Below are 13,637 nucleotides of genomic sequence, written 5' to 3' on the forward strand. Positions count from 1 at the left end.
GACAGTCCAGTTCCAAGATCAATGGACCTCTATAGTATTTTGCTAGCGAACGCAGTCCAGCAAGAGCAGCTTTTGCCTCGGCCTCCTCGACAGTTCGGCTGGGGGTCAGATTTCTGCTGATTGACACGACCACATGTCCAGCCCTATCCCTTGCGACTGCACCTGCAGCAGAGACACCAGATTCAGACTGGAAGGCAACATCTGTATTCAGCTTCACAACATCTCCTACTGGAACCGACCACTTCGAGCATTGTGTCGTATGACATGAGGGGCCACTCCCTGCATTCTTGCTGAACCCATCCCCTGCCATCACTACCTTTTGTAGATCTTCGGCATACTTCCTCAGAAAAATCACAGAACTCATGAATGACTCCCTGCCATTGTGTCTTAGCGTATCCTCTCTCAAGTGCCAACATCTCCAAAACAGCAGCAACAGTTTTGCTCGCATATCCTCTGGTTCCGTGTCCAAGAGCACTTGCAACCAATCATTCCCGGTGTTCCTAAAGGATTTCTCTGCAGGTAAGGGCCACTCTTTCCTCATAGCATCACGAAGAGCCCTGCTCTTTGTGCAAGTGATCACGGCGTGAAATTCATCTTCCTCTCCATTGCCGCGGATACTGCAGGTAGGTTCTAGCTCTAATGTTCTCTTAAACTTGTTTCTCTTTGTGGCCAGGGTATTTGTGGCGACTCTCCATCCAAAAATCCTCACCTTCTCGGGCACCTTAGCTTTCCAAATGAGATCCCAAATGTTACGATCCCCAGCCTCTCCGTTCGAACACGAGGGATTTGTTTGGACACTTTGACTATAGAAGGCTACAAGCTTGTACGCACTCCTGACCGAAAAGATACCATTCTTCTCAAAATGCCATGCAATGCAATCTTTTGTGTCTGTGTTCGGAATGGGGATTTTGCATATTTCCTCTGCATCAAAACTGTGAAAAATTTGGCGGATCAGGTTCACATTCCATTCCTTCCTCTCTGTGTCCATAAGTTGGTTAACCCAACGCAGCCTAGACCTTTTAATAAACGCAGCCGATTTGAGACCTTCTTTCCTTGGTATCCATTGGTCCCGCTTGATCTAAATACTCTTTCCATCCCCCACTCTCCAGATTAAACCTTTTTTCAACAACTCCAAACCGAATTCTATGGCTCTCCATACCGGAGACGCATCCGAGGCAAAAACAGTATCCAGAAGCTCACCATTGGGGCAATATTTAGATTTCAAAACTCTCGTGCAAAGGCCATCTGGATTCTGAATTAGCCTCCAGCCCTGTTTGGCTAGGAGCGCCTGGTTAAATAGGTGCATGTCTCTGAATCCAATGCCCCCATCATGCTTGGGCTTAATCATGCGCTCCCATGCCATCCAGTGTACCTTTTTCTGTCCTTCTTCGTCCTCCCACCAAAAGTCTCTAATCATTCTCTCATACTTTTCACAGAAGCCCTTTGAGAACATAAACACACTCATTGCGAAGGTAGGAAGTGCTTGGACTACGGATTTGACGTGAACCTCCTTGGCCGCATAAGACATGAATCTTTCTGAATAATCGTTGCAACGCTTTCCCAATCTATCCATGATGGGCTGGAACTGTTCATCCTTCATCCTCCCTTCCGGGGTAGGAAAACCTAGGTATTTGCTCTCAAATACATCTGATTGTACACCGAGTACAACCTTAATCCCTTCTCTGACTTCGGCAGGGCATTTCTCACTGAATAGGAGCGAGCATTTGCTTGCACTTAGCAGTTGACCCGTGCACTTTTGGAATAAGTCCAGAACCTTCTTAATTGTCTCGGCTTGCTCAATGGAGGCCTTGAAGAAGAGAAGGATGTCATCTGCGAAGAGAAGGTTAGATACACCTAGGCTATTGCGGACAATCTTGATGGGGTTTAAGCTGCCAGCCGTGATCTCTCGGTTTATGAGGTTTACCAGTCCCTCGGCCACAAAAAGAAAAAGGTAAGGACTAAGGGGATCTCCTTGCCGTAGTCCTCTGGATGGATCAAAGGGTTCTAGCAGTTCGCCGTTGCATCTAACTGAGTATCTTACCGATCGAACACACTGCATCACCCAGCTTGTCCATTTACTGCAGAAACCAGTCTTCAGTAGCACTCCTTCAAGAAAACCCCAATCCACTCTATCATATGCTTTGGCCAAATCCAGTTTGTATGCACAGTAGGTGTCTCTTGCGTTTCTGTTGTGCTGAATCTTGTGGAAGCACTCAAAAGCAATGATGGCGTTGTCAGTGATGAGTCTGCCCGGAATGAACGCACTTTGAGTCTCTGAAATGATTTCATCCAGCATAGGCCCTAGTCGATTCACCAGGCACTTCGACACCACCTTATAGATGACATTACATAAACTGATCGGTCGGTAGTCTTTCAAGGTCTGGGGGTTCTTTCCTTTTGGAATGAGCACAATAACCATGTCATTTGTACCCTCGAGTAGCAGACCGCGCTCAAAGAAATCTAACACTCCTCTTGTCACATCATCCTTGAGCACTGCCCAATTTCTTTGATAAAATCGGGCTGGAAATCCATCTGGGCCCGGTGCCTTAAGGGATCCAATTTGAAACAATGCGTCGCTGATTTCCGTAGCAGAGAAGGGTTTTGTTAGCGTCTCGTTCATGTCCTGTGTCACCTTTGCCGCAAAGAGTTCCAATAATTTGTGTGGATTCACCCCCACCTCCTTCTTGTATAGTTCTCTGAAAAAAGACCTGGACATATCTTCCAAACTGGCCTTATCCTCCACCCAAACACCACTGGAATCTTTCAGTTTTATAATGTCATTCGTTTTCTTCCTCCAGGTCGCTTTCCTCTGAAACCACTTAGTATTTCGATCTCCTTCCCTAATAAAAGTTACTCTTGATCTCTGTCTCCACATGATTTCCTCTCATAGTAGAAGTTCATCCAGCTCTTTTGATAGTTTATTTACCTCATATTGCTGCTCGTGGGAGTTAGGGAGGCTCCATAATACACTTAACTTTCTCCTGATCTCTGCTGTTTGTTTGATTACCGAGCCAAAATCCTTCTGTGCCCAGTTCCTCAAATCCTTCTGCATAGCCACTAGCTTTTCCCCAACCCACTTCAAATTCCTAGTAGGCCCCCCTCTCCTCCACGAGTCCTCTATCGCAGGTTGGAGTGTGTTCACACGTTCCCACATCTGTTCACATCTAAACTTTTTTGCACAACTACCTGCTTTCGGTCTCCACTCCCGTCTCTGTCCAACCCGTAGGAGAATGGGCAAATGATCTGAATGTGACGAACAAATGTGCTCCACTGTGGCGTTCCTGAAGTGACCAGACCAGTCCGGAGATGCAACCGCTCGATCCAGACGAGCCCGTACACTGTTTCTTCCATCTTGTTTATTATTAAAGGTCCAAACTGGACCTTTGAATCCCAGATCAAACAAATTACAGTCAGCGAGAGCCGCACAGAAATTTTCCATGTATCTCTCTAATCTTTTTGAGGCCGAGATGTGTTCAGATTGCCACATGGTTTCGTTAAAATCACCAATCATGAGCCACGACAAATTAGTTGTGTCCTTTATCCTTCGTAACAATGTCCACATGTGGTGTCATTCGTGGGCCTTCGGTTCCCCGTACACAAAATTTGCACGCCATTGAAATCCAAGAGGGCTCAACCGAATCAACACATCGATGTATCTCGCCCCCACGGCAATCTTCTTTATTTCAATATTTTCATCATAAAATAGGGCAATGCCGGCACCTTTCCCAATGCCGGGTTGCGCGATACAGTGACGAAGGCCTAGCCTCCACTTTAAGTTTTTGACATACTTATTGTTTTGCCGAGTTTCAGAGAGGAAGACGAGCTTGGGCTTGTATGTGTGCACGAGACACACGAGCTCTTGAACTGTGCGAGGTTGCCCGAGGCCTCGACAGTTCCAACTTAGGAGCGTCATGGCTCCTGGCGGCCGCCTTCCTCGGCGTCCGCCAGTTGCGGTCATCTCTTTTTTCAATGCAAGTTTGCACACTCTACGCGGTCAGTCATCCAAATAGAGTCCAATTTGTATTCGTCCACAAGTGTTGCCAATATTTTTGGTCATTGGTTGGACGGCATTTGAAATAGGTTCAAAAAGCTAATTCGGGTGGGAGCATATGCCTTATTATGGGCACTCTGGCTATGTAGGAATGATTTTGTTTTCGAGGGCAAAAACACCTCTCCTTTGCAGGTTATTTTCCGATGTACGCACTCGCTTCGTACGTGGTCTACACTACACCGAACGAAGTATCAACCGCTATTCAAGACGGTGTGTACGCGGTTGGAGCGGGTGGCCAGGGAGGTCTTCACTCAGCATGGGTGGCAGCATAATCTACGGATAGCCGCACCAACTCCTTCGACATAGGCGGACAGTCGGTCCTATATGATCCTACTGTTGCTGATATGTCACTTTTTTATGTTCTTTCAATTTGTTTCTGTTTGGCTATGTGCATTTTAGTTATGCAAAGGCCAGGTGATGCTCATTATATTTTGTATCCGCTTGATGCTACATTTTGAGTCAATAAAAATGCCCTTTATCGGAAAAAATTGTAAAACGAGAGGCTGGAAGCGCATGCCGGGGCAGGGGCGCATTGCGTGTTTATATAGGCCAGACATGCGGCTAAGATTACAAAGGAGGTTAGGGATAGGTTAGGTGTGGATTGATCTCCAAGCTAAGATAACTACCAAGATCTAATCACAACAACCTAACCTATCCTAACTACAACACACACGCCACATATCTAGCCGGCACGGTTTACAACATACCGTGGCAAGGCATACAATGATGTTTAACACTCCCCCTCAATCACAACTATCTAAGTTGAGATTGCGTCGAAAGACCTCCAGCTGCCGCAGCGAAAATGGTTTAGTAAAGCCATCTGCTACTTGATCACGAGTAGGTACAAATTGAATATTCAAAAGCTTGTCAGCAACTCTTTCACGAACAAAATGATAATCAATCTCAATGTGCTTTGTTCTAGCATGAAAGATAGGATTGGCAGAGAGATAAGTAGCTCCAAGATTGTCACACCACAGTGAGGCAGCAGGCAAATGACGAATACCCAATTCTGTCAGCATATTTTGAACCCAAATAATCTCAGCAGTGGCATTTGCTAAGGCCTTGTACTCAGCTTCTGTGCTTGACCTGGACACAGTGGCTTGCTTACGTGCACTCCAAGAAATCAGATTGCCACCAAAGAATACTGGAAAACCTCCAGTGGACCGCCGATCATCAAGACAACATGCCCAGTCTGCATCTAAAAATGCACTAACAAGTGTAGAGTCTGACTTGGCAAGTTTGAGACCATGGCTCTTGGTTGCCTGAAGGTACCCAAGAATTCTTTTTACTGCTGTCCAATAAGTGCTAGTGGGTGCATGGAGAAACTGGCATACTTTGTTGACTGAAAAACATATATCTGGCCTGGTTAAAGTCAAATATTGCAAAGCTCCTACCACACTTCTGTACCTGGTGGAGTCCTCGGCTCCAAGTACCTCTCCATCATAAAGAGACAACTTCTCTAAAGTGGACAACGGGGTTGGAGAGGGTTTGCAACCTTTCATGCCTACTCGCTCAAGGATATCTTGTACATATTTTTCTTGGGACAGAAAGATTCCACGAGCCACATGCTTCACCTCGATGCCAAGGAAAAAATGAAGAGTACCCAAATCCTTGAAAGCAAAATCCATGCGCAGATCCTGAAGAAGAGAATCAACTACCCTAATGGAGGAGCTGGTGATAATAATATCATCAACATAAATAAGCATAAAAATGGTCACTCCATGCCTATGATAAAAAATCAGTGAGTTATCCCCCTTGGAAGCAGCAAAACCAAGAGACTGTAACTTGGAGTACAGGCGATAATACCAGGCTCTGGGTGCTTGTTTCAAACCATAGATTGCTTTGTCAAGCTTGCAGACATGTCGTGGTAAAGCTAAATTTTCATACCCAGGAGGCTGCCTCATAAACACCTCTTCTTCCAGAACACCATGCAAAAACGCGTTCTTTACATCTAGTTGTCGCATGCACCAGTTTCTAGATATTGCAACTGAAAGAATCAACCTAATGGTAGCAGATTTTACCACAGGGCTAAAAGTATCCTCGTAATCAATCCCGTACCTTTGCTTAAAGCCTTTTGCCATAAGGCGTGCCTTGTACCTGTCAATCGTGCCATCAGACTTGCGTTTTACCTTGTACACCCACTTGCAATCGATCACATTTCTCCCTCTGACCAGTGGAACCAAGTGCCATGTCTTGTTTGCTATGAGGGCTGAAAATTCTTCGTCCATAGCCTGCTTCCACTTGGAGTCAGCAAGAGCATCATGCAGATTCTTGGGTTCACCTGTGGCACAAAAAGAACCCCAACGAACACAACCATCTTTATACTTTGTGACCGGGTATGTGATCGGGCAGGAGGCGGCTGAGGTGGTTGAGCTTGCTGAAGTTGTAGACGATTTTGCATGGAGGAGACCACGGAGTCAGATGCAGAAAATCCCGAAGCGCCCTCTTGCGGCGACCCAGGCTGATCCGGTGCGGCAGCCGATGGCGAACTGCCACTTGGCAGTTCTGGAGCGGCCACATCCCTCGAGGAAGATCGCGCCGTGTCAGAGTCCGTGCGCCTCGCCTCGTGAGGGCCAGGTGGACCGCGCCCAGCCGGGCTGACCGACCCACCAGGAGACCGCACGCCCTCCCAGGCCGGGGACAGCGCGATAGTGCGCCTGGCGGGCCCACTAGAGGAGAGCGGGACAGGGCGCCCGCCTGCCCGCCTGTCTGTCGGCGCGGATCCCGGCGAGGATTCGCCTGATGCTGCTGCGGGCGCGGATCCCGCTGCCGATTCGCCTGGCGCGGCTGCAGCAGTGGATCCCGAGGCCGCCGATCTTCTGTGGCTGTATCAGAATCCCCAGGGTGCTGCATAAAATCATAAGAATTTTCACCAAAGTCTTCAATATTTTGCTGCCCTGTTTCCTGCACACTTTCAGCTGGGTCATTAGCATTGGACAAGGACATATTATCAGCAGTAAAATCAGCTCCCCCTTGAGCAAAAGAAGGAGACGACAAGAGGTGAGAGGGCAGGAGAAGCAATTCTTTGCGAAGTTGAGCGCCGACATTTGAATGGAGACTTGCAAAAGGAAAAACTTGCTCATCAAAAATGACATCACGGGACACATACACACGACCAGAAGAGATATCAAGGCATTTGTAACCTTTATGAAGGGTATTGTACCCTAGGAAGGCGCATTGCTTGGACCTAAATTCAAGCTTGTGCTTGTTAAAAGGGCGCAAGTTTGGCCAGACGGCACACCCAAAAATGCGGAGAAAAGAGTAGTTGGGCTTGGTGCCAAAGAGTCGTTCTAGAGGTGTTTGGTTCTTGATAACTCTGCCGGGGATACGGTTAATAAGATAGACCGCAGTGAGAAATGCTTCATCCCAAAATTTAAGTGGCATAAATGCATGAGCAAGTAAAGAGAGACCAACTTCTACGATGTGCCTATGTTTTCTTTCTGCGGAGCCGTTCTGCTGATGAGCATGCGGACAAGAAACATGGTGTGTGATGCCAATGTGCTCAAAAAATGAGCTCAACCGTTGGTACTCCCCACCCCAATCGGTTTGCATGGCAATGATTTTACGATCAAAGAGACGTTCAACATGAGCTTGGAAAAGGCGAAATTTCTCGAAGACATCAGATTTATTTTTGAGAAAATATATCCAGCTAAACTTGCTAAAATCATCGATAAAACTGACATAGTATTTCTGCCTTCCTACAGAGATGGGTCCAGGACCCCAAACATCTGAAAAAATCAGCTCTAAAGGAGCTGTGGATTCACTAGTTGAACGAGAATAAGGTAACTGATGGCTCTTGGCCATCTGACATGCATCACATGAAGGAAATATGCCCTAGAGGCAATAATAAAGTTATTATTTATTTCCTTATATCATGATAAATGTTTATTATTCATGCTAGAATTGTATTAACCGGAAACATAATACATGTGTGAATACATAGACAAACCGAGTGTCACTAGTATGCCTCTACTAGACTAGCTCGTTAATCAAAGATGGTTATGTTTCCTAACCATGAACAAGGAGTTGTTTGATTAACAGGATCACATCATTAGGTGAATGATCTGATTGACATGACCCATTCCATTAGCTTAGCACCCGATCGTTTAGTATGTTGCTATTGCTTTCTTCATGACTTATACATGTTCCTATGACTATGAGATTATGCAACTCCCGTTTGCCGGAGGAACACTTTGTGAGCTACCAAACGTCACAACGTAAATGGGTGATTATAAAGGTTCTCTACAGGTGTCCCCAAAGGTACATGTTGGGTTGGCGTATTTCGAGATTAGGATTTGTCACTCCGATTGTCGGAGAGGTATCTCTGGGCCCTCTCGGTAATGCACATCACATAAGCCTTGCAAGCATTGCAACTAATGAGTTAGTTGTGAGATGATGTATTACGGAACGAGTAAAGAGACTTGCCGGTAACGAGATTGAACTAGGTATTGAGATATCGACGATCGAATCTCGGGCAAGTAACATACCGATGACAAAGGGAACAACGTATGTTGTTATGTGGTCTGACCGATAAAAGATCTTCGTAGAATATGTAGGAGCCAATATGAGCATCCATGTTCCGCTATTGGTTATTGACCGGAGACGTGTCTCGGTCATGTCTACATTGTTCTCGAACCCGTAGGGTCCGCACGCTTAAGATTTCGATGACAGTTATATTATGAGTTTATGAGTTTTGATGTACCGAAGTTTGTTCGGAGTCCCAGATGTGATCACGGACATTACGAGGAGTCTCTAAATGGTCGAGACATAAATATTGATATATTGGAAGCCTATATTTCGATATCGGAAGTGTTCCGGGTGAAATCGGGATTTTACCGGAGTACCGGGAGGTTACCGGAACCCCCCGGGAGGTATATGGGCCTTAGTGGGCTTTAGTGGAAGAGAGGAGAGGTGGCCAGAGCTGGGCCGTGCGCCCCTTCCCCCTAGTCCGAATAGGACAAGGAGAGGGGGCCGGCGCCCCCCTTCCTTCTCTCTCTCCTCTTTCCCCCTCCCGAATCCTATTCCAACTAGGAAAGGGGGGGGAATCCTACTCCCAGAGGGAGTAGGACTCCTCCTGGCGCGCCCTATCCTGGCCGGCCGCACCCCCCCTTGATCCTTTATATACGGAGGCAGAGGACACCCCTAGACACACAAGTTGATCCATGTGATCATATTCTTAGCAGTGTGCGGCGCCCCCTTCCACCATAGTCCTCGATAGTATTGCAGCGGTGCTTAGGCGAAGCCCTGTGACGGTAGTACATCAAGATCATCACCACGCCGTCGTGCTGACGGAACTCTTCCCCGACACTTTGCTGGATCGGAGTCCGGGGATCGTCATCGAGCTGAACGTGTGCTAGAACTCGGAGGTGTCGTAGTTTCGGTGCTTGATCGGTCGGGCCGTGAAGACGTACGACTACATCAACCACGTTGTGCTAACGCTTCCGTTGTCGATCTACAAGGATACGTAGATCACACTCTCCCCTCTCGTTGCTATGCATCACCATGATCTTGCGTGTGCGTAGAATTTTTTTTGAAATTACTACGAAACCCAACAGTGGCATCTGAGCCTAGGTTTTATGTGTTGATGTTATATGCATGAGTAGAACACAAGTGAGTTGTGGGCGATATAAGTCATACTGCTTACCAGCATGTCATACTTTGGTTCGGCGGTATTGTTGGATGAAGCGCCCCGGACCAACATTACGCGTACGCTTACGCGAGACCGGTTCTCCCGACGTGCTTTGCACAAAGGTGGCTAGCAGGTGACAGTTTCTCCAACTTTAGTTGAACCAAGTGTGGCTATGCCCGGTCCTTGTGAAGGTTAAAACAGCACCAACTTGACAAACTATCGTTGTGGTTTTGATGCATAGGTAAGATTGGTTCTTGCTTAAGCCTGTAGCAGCCACGTAAAACATGCAACAACAAAGTAGAGGACGTCTAACTTGTTTTTGCAGGGCATGTTGTGATGTGATATGGTCAAGACATGATGCTAAACTTTATTGTATGAGATGATCATGTTTTGTAACCGAGTTATCGGCAACTGGCAGGAGCCATATGGTTGTCGCTTTATTGTATGCAATGCAATCGCGCTGTAATGCTTTACTTTATCACTAAGCGGTAGCGATAGTCGTGGAAGCATAAGATTGGCGAGACGACAACGATGCTACGATAGAGATCAAGGTGTCGCGCCGGTGACGATGGTGATCACGATGGTGCTTCAAAGATGGAGATCACAAGCACAAGATGATGATGGCCATATCATATCACTTATATTGATTGCATGTGATGTTTATCTTTTATGCATCTTATCTTGCTTTGATTGACGGTAGCATTATAAGATGATCTCTCACTAATTATCAAGAAGTGTTCTCCCTGAGTATGCACCGTTGCGAAAGTTCTTCGTGCTGAGACACCACGTGATGATCGGGTGTGATAGGCTCTACGTTCAAATACAACGGGTGCAAAACAGTTGCACACGTGGAATACTCAGGTTATACTTGACGAGCCAAGCATATACAGATATGGCCTCGGAACATGGAGACCGAAAGGTCGAGCGTGAATCATATAGCAGATATGATCAACATAGCGATGTTCACCAATCAAACTACTCCATCTCACGTGATGATCGGACATGGTTTAGTTGATTTGGATCACGTAATCACTTAGAGGATTAGAGGGATGTCTATCTAAGTGGGAGTTCTTAAGTAATATGATTAATTGAACCTAAATTTATCATGAACTTAGTACCTGATAGTATCTTGCTTATTTATGTTTGATTGTAGATAGATGGCCCGTGCTGTTGTTCCGTTGAATTTTAATGCGTTCCTTGAGAAAGCAAAGTTGAAAGATGATGGTAGCAATTACACGGACTGGGTCCGTAACTTGAGGATTATCCTCATTGCTGCACAGAAGAATTACGTCCTAGAAGCACCGCTGGGTGCCAGGCCTGCTGCTAGAGCAACACCAGATGTATGAACGTCTGGCAGAGCAAAGCTGATGACTACTCGATAGTTCAGTGTGTCATGCTTTACGGCTTAGAATCGGGACTTCAACGACGTTTTGAACGTCATGGAGCATATGAGATGTTCCAGGAGTTGAAGTTAATATTTCAAGCAAATGCCCGGATTGAGAGATATGAAGTCTCCAATAAGTTCTATAGCTGCAAGATGGAGGAGAACAGTTCTGTCAGTGAACATATACTCAAAATGTCTGGGTATAATAATCACTTGATTCAATTGGGAGTTAATCTTCCAGATGATTACGTCATTGACAGAATTCTCCAATCACTGCCACCAAGCTACTAGAGCTTCGTGATGAACTATAATATGCAAGGGATGAATAAGACTATTCCCGAGCTCTTCGCAATGCTGAAAGCTGCGGAGGTAGAAATCAAGAAGGAGCATCAAGTGTTGATGGTCAACAAGACCACTAGTTTCAAGAAAAAGGGCAAAGGGAAGAAGAAGGGGAACTTCAAAAAGAACAGTAAGCAAGTTGCTGCTCAAGAGAAGAAACCCAAACCTGGACCTAAGCCTGAAACTGAGTGCTTCTACTGCAAGCAGACTGGTCACTGGAAGCGGAACTGCCTCAAGTATTTGGCGGATAAGAAGGATGGCAAGGTGAACAAAGGTATATGTGATATACATGTTATTGATGTGTACCTTACTAATGCTCGCAGTAGCACCTGGGTATTTGATACTGGTTCTGTTGCTAATATTTGCAACTCGAAACAGGGACTACGGATTAAGCGAAGATTGGCTAAGGACGATGTGACGGTGCGCGTGGGAAACGGTTCCAAAGTCGATGTGATCACAGTCGGCACGCTACCTCTACATCTACCTTCGGGATTAATATTAGACCTAAATAATTGTTATTTGGTGCCAGCGTTAAGCATGAACATTATATCTGGATCTTGTTTGATGCGAGACGGTTATTCATTTAAATCAGAGAATAATGGTTGTTCTATTTACATGAGTAATATCTTTTATGGTCATGCACCCTTAAAGAGTGGTCTATTCTTATTAAATCTCGATAGTAGTGACACACATATTCATAGTGTTGAAACCAAAAGATGCAGAGTTGATAATGATAGTGCAACTTATTTGTGGCACTGCCGTTTAGGTCATATCGGTATAAAGCGCATGAAGAAACTCCATACTGATGGGCTTTTGGAACCACTTGATTATGAATCACTTGGTACTTGCGAACCGTGCCTTATGGGTAAGATGACAAAAACACCGTTCTCCGGTACTATGGAGAGAGCAACAGATTTGTTAGAAATCATACATACAGATGTATGTGGTCCGATGAATGTTGAGGCTCATGGCGGATATCGTTATTTTCTCACCTTCACAGATGACTTAAGAAGATATGGGTATATCTACTTAATGAAACACAAGTTTTAAACATTTGAAAAGTTCAAAGAATTTCAGAGTGAAGTTGAAAATCATCGTAACAAGAAAATAAAATTCCTACGATCTGATCGTGGAGGAGAATATTTGAGTTACGAGTTTGGTGTACATTTGAAACAATGTGGAATAGTTTCACAACTCACGCCACCCGGAACACCACAGCGTAACGGTGTGTCCGAACGTCGTAATCGTACTTTACTAGATATGGTATGATCTATGATGTCTCTTACTGATTTACCGCTATCATTTTGGGGATACGCTCTAGAGACGGCTGCATTCACGTTAAATAGGGCACCATCAAAATCCGTTGAGACGAAGCCTTATGAACTGTGGTTTGGCAAGAAACCAAAGTTGTCGTTTCTGAAAGTTTGGGGCTGTGATGCTTATATGAAAAAGCTTCAACCTGATAAGCTCGAACCCAAATCGGAGAAATGTGTCTTCATAGGATATCCAAAGGAAACTATTGGATACACCTTCTATCACAGATCCGAAGGCAAGACTTTTGTTGCTAAATTCGGAAACTTTCTGGAGAAGGAGTTTCTCTCGAAAGAAGTGAGTGGGAGGAAAGTAGAACTTGACGAGGTAATTGTACCTACTCCTTTATTGGAAAGTAGTACATCACAGAAACCTGTTTCTGTGACACCTACACCAATTAGTGAGGAAGCTAATGATAATGATCATGAAACTTCAGAACAAGATACTACTGAACCTCGTAGATCAACCAGAGTGAGATCCGCGCCAGAGTGGTACGGTAATCCTGTTCTGGAAGTCATGCTACTAGATCATGATGAACCTACGAACTATGAAGAAGCGATGGTGAGCCCAGATTCCGCAAAATGGCTTGAAGCCATGAAATTTGAGATGGGATCCATGTATGAGAACAAAGTATGGACTTTGGTTGACTTGCCCAATGATAGGCAAGCAATTGAGAATAAATGGATCTTCAAGAAGAAGACTGACGCTGACGATAATATTACTGTCTACAAAGCTCGACTTGTCGCAAAAGGTTTTCGGCAAGTTCAAGGGGTTGACTACGATGAGACCTTCTCACCCGTAGCAATGCTTAAGTCTGTCCGAATCATGTTAGCAATTGCCGCATTTTATGATTATGAAATTTGGCAGATGGATGTCAAAACTGCATTCCTGAATGGATTTCTGGAAGAAGAGTTGTATATGAT

Source organism: Triticum dicoccoides, chromosome 7A (assembly GCF_002162155.2).
Source record: "Triticum dicoccoides isolate Atlit2015 ecotype Zavitan chromosome 7A, WEW_v2.0, whole genome shotgun sequence".
NCBI lineage: Eukaryota > Viridiplantae > Streptophyta > Magnoliopsida > Poales > Poaceae > Triticum > Triticum dicoccoides.